The sequence below is a fragment of the Nerophis ophidion genome, linkage group LG25, assembly GCF_033978795.1.
Source record: "Nerophis ophidion isolate RoL-2023_Sa linkage group LG25, RoL_Noph_v1.0, whole genome shotgun sequence".
Taxonomy (NCBI): domain Eukaryota; kingdom Metazoa; phylum Chordata; class Actinopteri; order Syngnathiformes; family Syngnathidae; genus Nerophis; species Nerophis ophidion.
Window position 1 is genome coordinate 36274561 of NC_084635.1, and position 19212 is coordinate 36293772.

Genomic DNA, 19212 nt, shown 5'->3' on the forward strand with positions numbered 1-19212 from the left:
GGACCTTTTTTTCGATGTAAATATAAACAGAATACAATGATTTGCAAATCATTTTCAACCCATATTCAGTTGAATATGCTACAAAGACAACATATTTGATGTTGAAAACTGATAAAAAAAATATTTTTTTTTGCAAATAATAATTAACTTAGAAATTCATGGCTGCAACACTTGCCAAAGTAGTTGGGAAAGGGCATGTTCACCACTGTGTTACACCACTTTTTCTTTTAACAACACTCAATAAACGTTTGGGAACTGAGGAAACTAAATGTTGAAGCTTTGAAAGTGGAATTCTTTCCCATTCTTGTTTTATGTAGAGCCCCTGCTTATTTCAGCAAGACAATGCCAAGCCACATTCAGCACGTGTTACAACAGCGTGGCTTCGTGAAAAAAAAGAGTGCGGGTACTTTCCTGGCCCGCCTGCAGTCCAGACCTGTCTCCCATCAAAAATGTGTGGCGCATTATGAAGCGTAAAATAGGACAGCGGAGACCCCGGACTGTTGAAGGACTGAAGCTTACATAAAACAAGAATGGGAAAGAATTCCACTTTCAAAGCTTCAACAATTAGTTTCCTCAGTTCCCAAACGTTTATTGAGTGTTGTTAAAAGAAAATGTGATGTAACACAGTGGTGAACATGCCCTTTCCCAACTACTCTTTTTTAATTAATTATTAACAAAAAAAATACAAAAATTATGAGTTTGAACATGAAATATGTTGTCTTTGTAGCATATTCAACTGAATATGGCTTGAAAAGGATTTGCAAATCATTGTATTCTGTTTATATTTACATCTAACACCATTTCCCAACTCATGTGGAAATGGGGTTTGTACTTGCACGCTTTGTCCGGAATGGTCCGTCTGCATTTTGGGAGACAGAAGCCCCGCAGTAAGTTGCACAAACAATGTCGTGACAAAGACAGCCGTGACATTATGTTATTTACAAGCGTATGTCAAATTTTGATCGCGGCCGTGTTTAGATATTTTTCCTATCAAAATGGAAAGAACGAACAGATTTCGTTTGAAAAGATAAAGTACTTTATCAAGGCCTTTTGCGGGCCGGATCTGGCCCCCGACGCTTGAGTTTGACACCTGTGCAGTATAATATATATGCACTGGATATCTTCAAATCATGGGAAGAGTAAGCCTTCTTTTTGCCAGTTAAGAACGACTTATTCAAATATTTTGTGGCCTACGTGAACACTTTCAAAGTGCTAATATTAATATTGCACTGCATCCCCGTGTGTATTGGGACCCCTCAAATTAGGATGCTGTTTTAGCGCAGCATATCCATGCTAAACAAAGCATGACCTGACTAATGTAAGCACAGATGGAAGTTTCAAACACTACTGCTTTCATGTTTTATCCCAAGGGTGAAAACTCCATTTGGGGAGAAGGGCTTCACAGACAGATGGCTCGCTGTCAAGGTAAAGTTTGCAAAGCAACTCCAAAACTAAGTTGGTCGCACAAGTGCGTTATGGACTATGTTGGATTGATTAAGTTGAAGAAATGTGGGAGTCTGCCACCCAGGAATAAGACAGACGCCAAACCTATGATGGCGGCTCTATCGGGAAATTGCTCCCAATGGGAAGTATTACATTCCAGTACTCACACATGTACTACGTAAATAAAATGCATGGATGACTTTGCTAAGTATTATGCAAGACTGGTCTAATACGCTGTTTCACCATTGACAGTACGACGAACAAACTGTGCAAAGTCAATTCAATTTTAAAATACCGTACATTTCGGACTAAAAGGCGCTACTTTTTTCTTACACTTTGAACCCTGCAGCCAATAGGACGGTGCGGCTATGTGGAGGAGGGCGTGGTCGGCACGCCTCTTGCAGGAATGGGCTGTGTATGGCCAGCGGCAGGTGAGTAGATTACCCAGCTGGGACTGGTTATTTAATCATCTGTCGCCTTTATTAGCAGCAGCCGGACCGATACAGGTTGGTTGGAGTTGCAGACAGACACAACCCGTATGTTTCCGAGATCACGCCGCAAAAAGGAGAGCAGCAGAAGGACTGGAACGTTGCAAGAACAAAATAAAATACTTTGTTAAGCCAGACTACCGGGCTCACGAGAAGGTCTCTTGCGGTCAGGGGGACCCACAAGAGGGAAACTTCACAGCCCAATTTATGGATTTTCTTCGCTGACAACATAATACAAATAGATATATATATATTCAAAAGAACAATCAAATACCCTTGGAAAGTGTTTTGTTATTTAGTGCTTCAAAGAAGTGCTGCTCAGTCTTCTAGCTGTCCATAGCGTTTCTACTCGTACGGATTCTTCATTCATAACGCCAAGCTACGTTTCTAAGTTTTACAAAAGAACTAAAACTGTTTATACTTACTAAACCTTCCTGTATTTGAGGTCTGTAGGAGTGTTTTCGTGCAAATTTGCACATGCTATCGTAATGTAATGACTCTAGTTGGGAGAGTGGCTGTGCCAGACCAGTTGATCTGCCATTGATTTATTTTTCTGCTCTGGTCCGACGGCCAGGGATTAAGTGCTGGCTGTCCAGAGTCGGGACCCGAGGTGGACCGCTCGCCTGTGCATCGACTGGGGACATCTCTGCTCTGCTGACCTGTCTCTGCTTGGGATGGTCTCCTGCTTGTCCGACTATGGACTGGACTCTCACTATTATGTTAGATCCGCTATGGACTGGACTCTCACTATTATGTTAGATCCACTATGGACTGGACTCTCACTGTTATGTTAGATCCACTATGGACTGGACTCTCACTATTATGTTAGATCCACTATGGACTGGACTCTCACTATTATGTTAGATCCACTATGGACTGGACTCTCACTGTTATGTTAGATCCACTATGGACTGGACTCTCACTATTATGTTAGATCCGCTATGGACTGGACTCTCACTATTATGTTAGATCCACTATGGACTGGACTCTCACTATTATGTTAGATCCACTATGGACTGGACTCACACTATTATGTTAGATCCACTATGGACTGGACTCTCACTATTATGTTAGATCCACTATGGACTGGACTCTCACTATTATGATAGATCCACTATGGACTGGACTCACACTATTATGTTAGATCCACTATGGACTGGACTCTCACTATTATGTTAGATCCACTATGGACTGGACTCTCACTATTATGTTAGATCCACTATGGACTGGACTCTCACTATTATGTTAGATCCACTATGGACTGGACTCTCACTATTATGTTAGATCCACTATGGACTGGACTCTCACTATTATGTTAGATCCACTATGGACTGGACTCACACTATTATGTTAGATCCAATATGGACTGGACTCTCACTATTATGTTAGATCCACTATGGACTGGACTTTCACACTATTATGTTAGATCCACTATGGACTGGACTTTCACACTATTATGTTAGATCCGCTATGGACTGGACTCTCACTATTATGTTAGATCCACTGTGGACTGGACACTCACTATAATGTTAGATCCACTATGGACTGGACTCTCACTATTATGTTAGATCCACTATGGACTGGACTCTCACTATTATGTTAGATCCAATATGGACTGGACTCTCACTATTATGTTAGATCCACTATGGACTGGACTTTCACACTATTATGTTAGATCCACTATGGACTGGACTTTCACACTATTATGTTAGATCCGCTATGGACTGGACTCTCACTATTATGTTAGATCCACTGTGGACTGGACACTCACTATAATGTTAGATCCACTATGGACTGGACTCTCCCACTATTATGTTAGATCCACTATGGACTGGACTCTCACTATTATGTTAGATCCACTATGGACTGGACACTCATTATAATGTTAGATCCACTATGGACTGGACTCTCCCACTATTATGTTAGATCCACTATGGACTGGACTCTCATTATTATGTTAGATCCACTATGGACTGGACTCTCTCACTATTTTGTTAGATCCACTATGGACTGGACTCTCACTATTATGTTAGATCCACTATGGACTGGACTCTCACTATTATGTTAGATCCACTATGGACTGGACTATCTTACTATTATGTTAGATCCACTATGGACTGGACTCTCTCACTATTATGTTAGATCCACTATGGACTGGACTCTCACTATTATGTTAGACCCACTATGGACTGGACTCTCACTACTATGTATGATCCACTATGGACTGGAGTCTCACTATTATGTTAGATCCACTATGGACTGGACTTTCACTATTATGTTAGATCCACTATGGACTGGACTTTCACTATTATGTTAGATCCACTATGGACTGGACTTTCACTATTATGTTAGATCCACTATGGACTGGACTTTCACTATTATGTTAGATCCACTATGGACTGGACTTTCACTATTATGTTAGATCCACTATGGACTGGACTTTCACTATTATGTTAGATCCACTATGGACTGGACTTTCACTATTATGTTAGATCCACTATGGACTGGACTCTCACTATTATGTTAGATCCACTATGGACTGGACTCTCACTATAATGTTAGATCCACTATGGACTGGACTCTCACACTATTATGTTGGATCCACTATGGACTGGACTTTCACTATTATGTTAGATCCACTATGGACTGGACTCTCACTATAATGTTAGATCCACTATGGACTGGACTCTCACTATTATGTTAGATCCACTATGGACTGGACTCTCACACTATTATGTTGGATCCACTATGGACTGGACTTTCACTATTATGTTAGATCCACTATGGACTGGACTCTCACTATAATGTTAGATCCACTATGGACTGGACTCTCACTATTATGTTAGATCCACTATGGACTGGACTCTCACACTATTATGTTGGATCCACTATGGACTGGACTCTCACTATTATGTTAGATCCACTATGGACTGGACTCTTACACTATTATGTTAGATCCACTATGGACTGGACTCTCACACTATTATGTTGGATCCACTATGGACTGGACTCTCACTATTATGTTAGATCCACTATGGACTGGACTCTCACACTATTATGTTAGATCCACTATGGACTGGACTCTCACTATTATGTTAGATCCACTATGGACTGGACTCTCACTATTATGTTAGATCCACTATGGACTGGACTCTCACACTATTATGTTAGATCCACTATGGACTGGACTCTCACACTATTATGTTGGATCCACTATGGACTGGACTCTCACTATTATGTTAGATCCACTATGGACTGGACTCTCTCACTATTATGTTAGATCCACTATGGACTGGACTCTCACACTATTATGTTAGATCCACTATGGACTGGACTCTCACTATTATGTTAGATCCACTATGGACTGGACTCACACTATTATGTTAGATCCACTATGGACTGGACTCTCACTATTATGTTAGATCCACTATGGACTGGACTCTCACTATTATGTTAGATCCACTATGGACTGGACTCTCACTATTATGTTAGATCCACTATGGACTGGACTCTCACTACTATGTTAGATCCACTATGGACTGGACTCTCACTATTATGTTAGATCCACTATGGACTGGACTCTCACTATTATGTTAGATCCACTATGGACTGGACTCTAACTATTATGTTAGATCCACTATGGACTGGACTCTCACTATTATGTTAGATCCACTATGGACTGGACTCTCACTATTATGTTGGATCCACTATGGACTGCACTCTCACTATTATGTTAGATCCACTATGGACTGGACTCTCACTATTATGTTAGATCCACTATGGACTGGACTCTCACTATTATGTTAGATCCACTATGGACTGGACTCTCACTGTTATGTTAGATCCACTATGGACTGGACTCTCACTATTATGTTAGATCCACTATGGACTGGACTCTCACTATTATGTTAGATCCACTATGGACTGGACTTTCACTATTATGTTAGATCCACTATGGACTGGACTCTCACTATTATGTTAGATCCACTATGGACTGGACTCTCACTATAATGTTAGATCCACTATGGACTGGACTCTCACACTATTATGTTGGATCCACTATGGACTGGACTTTCACTATTATGTTAGATCCACTATGGACTGGACTCTCACTATAATGTTAGATCCACTATGGACTGGACTCTCACTATTATGTTAGATCCACTATGGACTGGACTCTCACACTATTATGTTGGATCCACTATGGACTGGACTTTCACTATTATGTTAGATCCACTATGGACTGGACTCTCACTATAATGTTAGATCCACTATGGACTGGACTCTCACTATTATGTTAGATCCACTATGGACTGGACTCTCACACTATTATGTTGGATCCACTATGGACTGGACTCTCACTATTATGTTAGATCCACTATGGACTGGACTCTCACACTATTATGTTAGATCCACTATGGACTGGACTCTCACACTATTATGTTAGATCCACTATGGACTGGACTCTCACTATTATGTTAGATCCACTATGGACTGGACTCTCACACTATTATGTTGGATCCACTATGGACTGGACTTTCACTATTATGTTAGATCCACTATGGACTGGACTTTCACGATATCATGCCACTCAACATCCAATGCACCAGTCTCCCTTAGAGGGGAGGGGGTCGCCCACATCTGTGGTCCTCTCCAATGTTTCTCATTGTCATCCCACTGGCTTGAGTTTTTCCTTGCCCTGATGTGGGATCCGAACCGAGGATGTGGTTGTGGTTTGTGCAGCCCTTTGAGACACTTGTGATTTAGAGCTACATAAATAAACATTGATTGATTGATTCATCAGACTTGACATTTCCTCGCCACAGTCTTTCCAGGCCACCCTCGCAAATGAGGTTAGTTACCGTGGCGATGGAAATTAACCCGACAACATTATCCATACTTTGTCGCAGCGAGGAAAGAACTCGAGGATGTTCGTCCGGGTCTTCAGCGGACAGGTGTGAAGGATCACCTGTTTTGGTCCAAAGGGTCCAGATTGTGAAATTGCTCCTTATTAGGTTAGGAAATGATGTTGATGTGTTGTTTGGATTGAAATGCAAGCAGCAGCTACAATATTATGTGTTAGCAATGACTATTTAAATACCAGGACTTTAGTAAAACTGTGAAAATGCTTGCTTATTTGCTTCATAAAGTAAATTTGTGCTGTCAATTCCGAAAGGACCTTTTACCGAGGCTAATTACCAGCAGATGTGTTGGTGATTATAACGCAGGGGGAAAAATGCAAATATACCAGCGAGCTCTGAATATTACTCAGATTCACTGGAAACTGGAACTACAAGACTGTCCAGACCCAAATCACAGCTTTTGTTGTTCAAAACAATAATTTGCAAACAAGAATTTGCAAAAAAAACCAACACAATTGTCCTGTCGAATGTTTAAAACATTAAAACAAGTTTTGTTTAAGGTACACTTTTTAAAGAAAAATAAATGCAATTAACTATGGATAAAATGCAATCAAACACTATTGGATCATTTAATTGTCTGACAGCTCACAGTTGAATGGAAACAATCAATCAATCAATGTTTACTTATATAGCCCTAAACAATAAGGTAAGCTTGCATTTTCCCCCTAAACTGACTCTGCAGTCCGATGCAAACTGCGAGCCGGATCCGGTCTGGTTAAAAACTAACAGTAAAGCAACCAGATTGTCAGAAATCGGCGACCTCTGCATTCTGACCGGAAATCGGAGCGTAGCAGACCCATTTTGAAGACAACGATGTTACCCCCGACAAAAACATTGTCCCTGCCCTCTGCTCCTTGATGACAGTCTGCACCGGAGCCAAACAGCAGGACAGGTGTAACATTATTGTCCGTCACTCTATATACTCATTATGTCTGCGAAAAGAGAGTTTATGTCCATTTTGTGTTGAGCTGTTTAAAAAAAAGTATGTTTAATAAACAATAATTTGCAAAAACACAACAAAATTGTCCTGTTTAATGTTTATCACATTAAAACAAGTTTTGTTTAAGGTACACGTTCTAAAGAAAAAATATATATATACCTGTGATTAATTGCAATTAACTATGGATAAAATGCGATCAATCACTATTGGATCATTTAATTGTCTGACAGCTCACAGTTGAATGGAAACAATCAATCAATCAATCAATCAATCAATGTTTACTTATATAGTCCTAAACAATAAGGTAAGCTTGAATTTTCCCCCTAAACTGACTCTGCAGTCCGATGCAAACTGCGAGCCGGATCCGGTCTGGTTAAAAACTAGCAGTAAAGCAACCAGATTGTCAGAAATCGGCGACCTCTTCATTCTGACCGGAAATCGGAGCTTAGCAGACCCATTTTGAAGAGAACGATGTTACCCCCGACAAAAACATTGTCCCTGCCCTCTGCTCCTTGATGACAGTCTGCACCGGAGCCAAACAGCAGGACAGGTGTAACATTATTGTCCGTCACTCTTTATACTCATTATGTCTGCAAAAAGAGAGTTTATGTCCATTTTGTGTTGAGCTGTTTAAAAAGAGTATGTTTAATAAACAATAATTTGCAAAAACACAACAAAATTGTCCTGTTTAATGTTTATCACATTAAAACACGTTTTGTTTAAGGTACACTTTCTATAGAAAAAATATATTTATATCTGTGATTAATTGCAATTAACTAGGGATAAAATGCGATCAATCACCATTGGATCATTTAATTGTCTGACAGCTCACAGTTGAATGGAAACAACGAGGTAAGCTTGAATTTTCCCCCTAAACTGACTTTGCAGTCCGATGCAAACTGCGAGCCAGATCTGGTCTGGTTAAAAACTAACAGTAAAGCAACCAGATTGTCAGAAATCGGCGACCTCTGCATTCTGATTGGAAATCGGAGCTTAGCAGACCCATTTTGAAGAGAACAATGTTACCCCCGACAAAAACATTGACCCTGCCCTGTGCTCCTTGATGACAGTCTGCACCGGAGCCAAACAGCAGGACAGGTGTAACATTATTGTCCGTCACTCTTTATACTCATTATGTCTGCAAAAAGAGAGTTTATGTCCATTTTGTGTTGAGCTGTTTGAAAAGAGTATGTTTAATAAACAATAATTTGCAAAAACACAACAAAATTGTCCTGTTTAATGTTTATCACATTAAAACACGTTTTGTTTAAGGTACACTTTCTATAGAAAAAAAAAATATATATCTGTGATTAATTGCAATTAACTATGGATAAAATGCGATCAATCACCATTGGATCATTTAATTGTCTGACAGCTCACAGTTGAATGGAAACAATCAATCAACCAATCAATCAATCAATCAATCAATGTTTACTTATATAGTCCTAAACAATAAGGTAAGCTTGAATTTTCCCTCTAAACTGACTCTGCAGTCCCATGCAAACTGCGAGCCGGATCCGGTCTGGTTAAAAACTAACAGTAAAGCAACCAGATTGTCAGAAATCGGCGACCTCTGCATTCTGACTGGAAATCGGAGCTTAGCAGACCCATTTTGAAGTGAACGATGTTACCCCCGACAAAAACATTGACCCTGAAGGAAACATCTGCCCTGTGCTCCTTGATGATAGTCTGCACCGGAGCCAAACAGCAGGACAGGTGTAACATTATTGTCCGTCACTCTTTATACTCATTATGTCTGCAAAAAGAGAGTTTATGTCCATTTTGTGTTGAGCTGTTTAAAAAAAAGTATGTTTAACAAACAATAATTTTCAAAAACACAACAAAATTGTCCTGTTTAATGTTTATCACATTAAAACAAGTTTTGTTTAAGGTACACTTTCTAAAGAAAAAATATATTTATATCTGTGATTAATTGCAATTAACTATGGATAAAATGCGATCAATCACTATTGGATCATTTAATAGTCTGACAGCTCACAGTTGAATGGAAACAATGAGGTAAGCTGACTCTGCAGTCCGATGCAAACTGTGAGCCTTGACTTTGACACCTCTGTGTTATTACATTCACACAATTAACTACAGATGCTCACACAAATTGAAATAAAAACAAGATCGACACAATGTACGTCCATCCATCCATCCATCTTTTTCCGCTTATCTGAGGTTGGGTCCTGGGGGCAGCAGCCTAAGCAAGGAAAGCCCAGACTTCCCTCTCCCCAGCCACTTGGTCCGGCTCTTCCCGGGGATCCCAAGGCGTTCCCAGGCCAGCCGGGAGACATAGTCTTCCCAACGTGTCCTGGGTCTTCCCCGTGGCCTCCTACCGGTTGGACGTGCCCTAAACACCTCCCTAGGGAGGCGTTCGGGCGGCATCCTGACCAGATGCCAGAGCAGCGGCTTTACTTTGAGGATGACAGAGCTTCTCACTCTGTCTCTAAGGGAGAGATCCACCACTCGGCGGAGGAAACTCATTTGGGCCGCTTGTACCCGTGATCTTATCCTTTCGTTCATGACCCAAAGCTCATGACCATAGGTGAGGATGGGAACGTAGATCGACCGGTAAATTGAGAGCTTTGCCTTCCGGCTCAGCTTCTTCTTCAACACAACGGATCGATACAGCGTCGCACCAATCCGGCTGTAGATCTCACGATCCACTCTTCCCTCATTCGTGAACAAGACTCTGAGGTACTTGAACTCCTCCACTTGGGGCAGGGTCTCCTTCCCAACCCGGAGATGGAACTCCACCCTTTTCCGGGCAAGAACCATGGACCCGGACTTTGAGGTGCGGCACACAATGTATGTGACTCATCACAATTTAAACCAAAGTGTAGGCCGTATCGCCCTCTCCTGGACAAATTTAACGCTACATATACAAACCCCGTTTCCATATGAGTTGGGAAATTGTGTTAGATGTAAATATAAACAGAATACAATGATTTGCAAATCCTTTTCAAGCCATATTCAGTTGAATATGCTACAAAGACAACATATTTGATGTTCAAACTCATAAACATTGTTTTTTTTGGCAAATAATCATTAACTTTAGAATTTGATGCCAGCAACACGTGACAAAGAAGTTGGGAAAGGTGGCAATAAATACTGACAAAGTTGAGGAATGCTCATCAAACACTTATTTGGAACATCCCACAGGTGTGCAGGCTAATTGGGAACAGGTGGGTGCCATGATTGGCTATAAAAACAGCTTCCCAAAAAATGCTCAGTCTTTCACAAGAAAGGATGGGGCGAGGTACACCCCTTTGTCCACAACTGCGTGAGCAAATAGTCAAACAGTTTAAGAACAACCTTTCTCAAAGTGACATTGCAAGAAATTTAGGGATTTCAACATCTACGCTCCATAATATCATCAAAAGGTTCAGAGAATCTGGAGAAATCACTCCACGTAAGCGGCATGGCCGGAAACCAACATTGAATGACCGTGACCTTCCATCCCTCAGACGGCACTGTATCAAAAACAATCTCTAAAGGATATCACCACATGGGCTCAGGAACACTTCAGAAAACCACTGTCAGTAACTACAGTTGGTCGCTACATCTGTAAGTGCAAGTTAAATCTCTACTATGCAAAGCGAAAGCCATTTATCAACAACATCCAGAAATGCCGCCGGCTTCTCTGGGCCCGAGATCATCTAAGATGGACTGATGCAAAGTGGATTTTTTAATGATATTTGTTTTTATATTGTTTTTATTGGTTTTATATTTATTTATTTGTTGTTTTTATTCAGTCATTGGTGGAGCATAATATGTATCTATATATATTTATTTTATTTTATTTTATTTATTATTATTATTATTTTTTTTTACAATTGTTTTTAACATGGCTGTGCAGCACTTTGGAAACGTTATTGTTGTTTAAATGTGCTATATAAATAAAGTGGATTGGATTGATTGGATTGGAAAAGTGGTGAACATGCCCTTTCCCAACTACTTTGGCACGTGTTGCAGCCATGACATTATAAATAAAAATTATGAGTTTGAACATCAAATATGTTGTCTTTGTAGCATATTCAACTGAATATGGCTTGAAAAGGATTTTGAATGTGAGTATGAATGTTGTCTGTCTATCTGTGTTGGCCCTGCGATGAGGTGGCGGCTTGTCCAGGGTGTACCCCGCCTTCCGCCCGATTGTAGCTGAGATAGGCGCCAGCACCCCCCGCGACCCCGAAAGGGAATAAGCGGTAGAAAATGGATGGATGGATGTATTCTGTTTATATTTACATCTAACAGAATTTCCCAACTCATATGGAAACGTGGTTTCCACTAACAATTGTGGCAGCATTGCTGCAGATGGAAATAACTGTGAAAGAAAAAAAAAACACCAGATTGAAAATGTTTTCTTTTTTTTTTCTTCACCCCACTGAGGTTGTGTGAAAGCCGGGGCCAGAAATGACAACAGTGGGCGTCAGCGACTGTCACCCAGCAGATATGACAGGGAATCTATCAGGAAGTGTTAGCACCATCTCAATCGGAATTTTATAACATTGTCAACATGAAATCCGACCGAGCTCCCTCAATACGCCGCAGGACTATAAATAAAACGGAGCACTAACAGCCTCCAGTCTCTATCAGCGTCTGCGAGAACAAAGTACAGGAACTTTAAAACTCACAATGGCTTTGGAATTTGACAAATCCTAGCGTGCCCGACGAGGAATAAGCTGTCCACTATAATTGGTGTCTACACCCATGTTGTATTTTGTCTTCATTGGACCGCGTGGGAGTCAGGCAATGAAGTCTTAAACAATGGACACAATGCTCCGCAGCCTTTTGTGCAGCTTCGCTTGGGAAAAGCATCGCTAATTCACTTGAAAAAAGCTTGCGGAATGAAACTAATTGGAAGAACAAGCAGTTCTTTGAAGCCACTTTGATAAGGAATGAACGAGGAACGCATAAAAGTTCCCCTAAAGTGGACGTAAAATATAATAAGGCCTGACCTTAACTGTTGGAATTAGAGTTGCGGAGATAACTCCACGGAAAAGTTTGTTCCGTCTACCAGAAACTTGAAGAGCACTGAGGGACGGCAGACCTCTGCAAGGCCCTGCTTCCCTGTAGTCAAGTCCCCCTGTAGTCAAGTCCCTGTAGTCAAGTCCCTGTAGTCAAGTCCACCTGTAGTCAAGTCCCTGTAGTCAAGTCCCCCTGTAGTCAAGTCCCTGTAGTCAAGTCCCCCTGTAGTCAAGTCCCTGTAGTCAAGTCCCTGTAGTCAAGTCCCTGTAGTCAAGTCCCCCTGTAGTCAAGTCCCCCTGTAGTCAAGTACCTGTAGTCAAGTCCCTGTAGTCAAGTCCACCTGTAGTCAAGTCCCTGTAGTCAAGTCCACCTGTAGTCAAGTCCCTGTAGTCAAGTCCCTGTAGTCAAGTACCTGTAGTCAAGTCCCTGTAGTCAAGTCCACCTGTAGTCAAGTCCCTGTAGTCAAGTCCCTGTAGTCAAGTCCACCTGTAGTCAAGTCCCTGTAGTCAAGTCCCTGTAGTCAAGTCCACCTGTAGTCAAGTCCCTGTAGTCAAGTCCCTGTAGTCAAGTCCCCCTGTAGTCAAGTCCCTGTAGTCAAGTCCCCCTGTAGTCAAGTCCCTGTAGTCAAGTCCCTGTAGTCAAGTCCCTGTAGTCAAGTCCCTGTAGTCAAGTCCCCCTCCGTCGTAACAGAAAAACTAACAAACCCAAATCATGGCATGACTCGGGTGACGGATCATAACATTCCTACTCCTTTTCGGACGTGCTGTAATGAAAAAACTAAACTAATGTGACGCATCACATTGTGAAGTGAAGTGAAGTGAATTATATTTATATAGCGCTTTTCTCAAGTGACTCAAAGCGCTTTACATAGTGAAACCCAATATCTAAGTTCCATTTAAAGCAGTGTGGGTGGCACTGGGAGCAGGTGGGTCAAGTGTCTTGCCCAAGGACACAACGGCAGTAACTAGAATGGCACAAGCGGGAATCAAACCTGCAACCCTCAAGTTGCTGGCACGGCCACTCTACCAACCGAGCTATGACTTCAAGACAGAGGTGCCTAATTATCCAGTTAATTGTGATTAATTAATTACAGTCATAATCAGTGTGTTATGTATTTCAATTGTGTTAATCTAAGTTTTAATTTCTAACGTTACATTTTATTATAACACGCAAGGACATTAACACATCCGACACGTACGTAGGATTACAGTTTAAAGCCAGAAGGAATAATCACTATATATATATATATATATATATATATACACACACACACACACACACAAATGCATATATATTATGTATATATACATATATATATATATACATATACATATATACATATACATGTATATATGTATATATATACATACACATATGTTTTTGATACATTTATACATTTACATACATACAAACACACATATATATATACACATATATTTATATGTATATATATATATACACACACACACATATATATATATATATATATATATATACATATATATACATATATGATGCATACATATATATGTATATGATACATACCTACATATATACATATATATATGATACATACATACATACACACATACATACATATTGATATATATATGATACATACATACATACATGGTAAATGGGTTGTACTTGTATAGCGCTTTTCTACCTTCAAGGTACTCAAAGCGCTTTGACACTACTTCCACATTTACACACACATTCACACACTGATGGAGGGAGCTGCCATGCAAGGTGCTAACCAACACCTATCAGGAGCAAGGTAGAAGTGTCTTGCTCAAGGACACAACGGATGTGACAAGGTTGGTACTAGGTGGGAATTGAACCAGGGACCCTCGGGTTGCTGACACGGCCACTCTCCCAACTGCAAGTTAGTTTAGGAGCCAAATTGCACTTTGGAGACAAACTACAGCCCTGGCGTTTTAGACGTCTGTTACAAACTGTGTGGGTCTGAATAGTAAAGTTGTAAAAACAAAAAAAGTTGCTATGACGTAAAGTCAAAGTCACAGAAGAAGTGGCGTGCGTCTTGTAAAAATACTTGTGTCGTCGTGCTGTAATGCTGTCACTAATAAGACTCCGGCTTATTAGTGATTCCTAAAGCCCAAAAAAAGTCTGCGGGCTATAGAGCGTTTTCCGTTCGGGCTCCAGTACTCCGGAATGCCCTCCCGGTAACAGTTCGAGATGCTACCTCAGTAGAAGCATTTAAGTCTCACCTTAAAACTCATCTGTATACTCTAGCCTTTAAATACACCTCCCTTTTAGACCAGTTGATCTGCCGCTTCTTATCTTTCTCCTTTGTCCCCCCGGTCCGATGACCATGGATGAAGTACTGGCTCTCCAGAGTCGAGACCCAGGATGGACCGCTCGCCTGTGTATCGGTTGGGGACATCTCTACGCTGCTAATCCGCCTCCCCTTGAGATGGTTTCCTGTGGACGGGACTCTCGCTGCTGTCTTGGATCCGCTTTGAACTGAACTCTCGCGGCTGTGTTGGAGCCACTCTGGATTGAACTTTCACAGTATCATGTTAGACCCGCTCCACATCCATTGCTTTCGGTCCCCTAGAGGTGGGGGGGTTGCCCACATCTGAGGTCCTCTCCAAGGTTTCTCATAGTCAGCATTGTCACTGGCGTCCCACTGGATGTGAATTCTCCCTGCCCACTGGGTGTGAGTTTTCCTTGCCCTTTTGTGGGTTCTTCCGAGGATGTTGTAGTCGTAATGATTTGTGCAGTCCTTTGAGACATTTGTGATTTGGGGCTATATAAATAAACATTGATTGATTGATTGATTGATATATAATAAAATGTCTAAAAACTTATATAATTGAGTTAAAAAATAAGACATTTTACTTTACAGTGTTAGGCAAATATAGGAGGCTTATAGGGCTTGTTGTAGAATCCAGTCCGGTTTTCGGGCCGTCCCCTTGTCAAGAGGAATTTGGGGGGAAAAGGCGGTTCTGCGTTGGTAGAATTGTAGCGGCAGTTACGGTCCGTTGCCAGGCTATATGTCATCCAGGGATCCCACCTCACGCTGTGTCCGAGCCCGAACTGCATCTCACCTTTGTGCATTCACGCACCACGGTAAAAATGTTATTGAGCTTCTACAGTCAAACACAACTTGATGACAAAGAACCCGGCGCTGGAAGTCGGCTCTCGAGCAGAAATGCAATCGATCTCTCACGTCCTGTCTTGTATCGTATGCAAGTTCCAGATAAACTGAAACCGAACGGAACTGAAACTGAACTAACTATTGTTGTTCGCTGATCCGTCAACTGATTTGAATGTTTACAAACCTCGACGGCAGTCAGTCACTGCTGGTTCCTCAAACTAAGCATGCATTGTATTTCCAATTAGCAAACCAGTGAAAGATTTTGGCCCCGAGACTTTTCCCTGTCTTTGCCTGTTGACAATTTTAAAAATGGATGATCTGAATTAGGACTAAAACAGAAGATATTTAATGGCACAGTCGATGGTTTTAATCAGTCGGGCTGTGTAGTCATTGCTGCTAATTGGCAGTTCTGTCTGCAATTTCCATCAAGTAAAATGATGTTCTCAAAGACAAGAAGGCGCTCCCTAATAACGAACATTTCTACTCCCGCTTAATGAAGTGATGAATGGCCAACTCAACTTTTTGTTTCAGCCTTTTCCCTGCGGAAGAGGAAGACTTTAGTACAGCCCTCACATTTTAGCATTTGGTCAAAGGAAAATGTTCCATTTTCTTCTAGTAAAGTTGACAGTTGACTTTGGAATATTTAGGTGCAAAGAAATTTCACAACGGCTTCACGGTGGAAGAGGGGTTAGTGCGTCTGCCTCACAATACGAAGTTCCCGCAGTCCTGGGTTCAAATCCAGGCTCGGGATCTTTCTGTGTGGAGTTTGCATGTTCTCCCCGTGAATGCGTGGGTTCCCTCCGGGTACTCCGGCTTCCTCCCACCTCCAAAGACATGCACCTGGGGATAGGCCCCTCCCACTTCCAAAGACATGCACCTGGGGATAGGCCCCTCCCACCTCCAAAGACATGCACCTGGGGATAGGTTGATTGACAACACTAAATGGTCCCTAGTGTGTGAATGTGAGTGTGAATGTTGTCTGTCTATCTGTGTTGGCCCTGCGATGAATTGGCGACTTGTCCAGGGTGTACCCTGCCTTACGCCCGATTGTAGCTGAGATAGGCGCCAGCGCCCCCCGCCACCCCGAAAGGGAATAAGCGGTAGAAAATGGATGGATGGATGGAAAATGCAAGAGGAATGAAAAGTGGATAGACTTCAAGACAGAGGTGCCTAATTATCCAGTTAATTGTGATTAATTAATTACAATCATAATCAGTGTGTTATGTATTTCAATTATGTTAATCTAAATTTTAATTTCTAACGCAACGTTTTATTGTAACACGCAAGGACATTAACACATCCGACACGTACGTAGGATCAACTGAAGGAGAGTTTAAAGCCAGATGGAATAATCACAACGCCTCCTTTAGAAACCAGACCTTGCGAAATTCTACAGAACTCAGCAAGCACATTTAGAATCTGAAAGACAATAATGTTGAATATTCAATAACATGGCAAATTCTTGCATCCAGCACACCTTACAACAGTGGTAATAAAAGATGCAACCTATGCTTAAAAAATAAACTGTTTATATATCACCCAGACCTGTCATCCCTCAATAAGCACAGTGAAATCATATCAGCATGCCGTCACAGACGGAAACACCTCCTAGGTAACACATGAGCCAATCACCACACCCTACGCCTGCCTGTACCCACCCACTCTGTGCTCTATATAAACCATTGTATGTGAATGCTTCCATTAAAATCTCCTGATGATTGAGGGAACCCCTCATGAAACACTTCTGTAGAGATGAAGTAGTCTTGTGATTTTTTTCCCACACCTACATATATATATATATATATATATATATATATATATATATATATATATATATATATATATATACAAATGCATATATATTATGCATATATACATATATATATATATATATATATATATATATATATATATATATATGTATATATATATATATATATATATATATATATATATGTATATATATATATATGATACATACATACATACGTAGCCGACATTATAGTGTCTTCAAAGTGTGCATGACAAATTTTCACGTGAAAATACACCATAACTGGACTATATTAAAATGTTTTTAATGGTTTTATGGTTTGAAGTGTAAACGATTTTGAAGAACAACTAGCAAGAATGCTACTAATGCATCGACAACAGTGGAGGACAAACAACTCTGGTGGAGTGCATCCAAAGTTGTCGACAACGGTACCATTTTGTTGCAACTGCAATTAATCTTGATTCATCAGAATTCAAAAGCGTGATCGAATTGATTAAAAAAAATGCAATACAAAATAAAATAGGTGAAATAAAGATAATTTGACTTTTTCATTCTTTCAAAAATGAGGTTGCCAAAAAACACATTTGATAGAATTTATAAAAAGAAGGAACAGTCACAAGTCTTGAATTTCGAATGAATTGCAATTCTTATTTATAAAGATTCATTTAGATTAAAAATGGATTAAAAAACAAAAATAAAGAACTTGTAATCCGTCCTGTCCAACCACTTTAATAAATGATTGGGTATAATTTTATTAAACAAAACCAGTTTTCTTTTCAGTAAAACAGAAATTTATCAAAGCTGTTTCCTATTTAATGGTGGAAAGTAGTTAATGATAGAACTGGCACCCGATCTTATTTAAAGTCCTACTGAAAGCCACTACTAGCAGTCTAATAGTTTAGATATCAATGATGAAATATTAACATTGCAACACATGACAATACGGACGCTTTAGTTTACTAAATTGGAAGTATCATGCTAAAATGTCGCAGTATGATGACTCGTGCGTGTGACGTCACGGATTGTAGAGGACATTTTGTTCCAGCACCGTTCCCAGCTATAAGTCGTCTGTTTTCATCGCATAATTCCACAGTATTCTGGACATCTGTGTTGCTGGATCTTTTGCAATTTGTTCAATGAATAATGGAGACATCAAAGAAGAAAGCTGTAGCTGGGAAACGGTGTATTGCGGCCGCCTTTAGCAACACAAACACAGCCGGTGTTTCATTGTTTACATTCTCAAAATATGACGGTGAAGCTTTACTATGGAACAGAGCGGTCAAGCGAACACGGTTGGATTGGACCACACACACACGAAGTACAGTGTATTATGCAGCGATCATTTCGAAAGATCGTGTTTCGAAGAGGGTCCCTTGCGAAGGGCAGCGATGGGCATCGCCAACAACCGTCGACTGTTGCTGAAGAAAGGTGCGGGGCCGACCTTCAGGTTGTACAGGTACGACCATATAATCTCACTAAAACACTAGTAACACAATAAGCAGATAAGGGATTTTGTAGAATTATCCTAGTAAATGTGTCTAATAACATCT

At 40.7% G+C, this 19212-nt stretch overlaps 1 protein-coding gene across 2 annotated transcripts in view; it reads right to left on the minus strand.

The window, feature by feature from the left end:
• gpc6a (glypican 6a) overlaps positions 1 to 19212 on the minus strand; it is a 368654-nt gene that overhangs the window by 37604 nt on the left and 311838 nt on the right. The gene's annotated exons all lie outside the window — the stretch shown is intronic.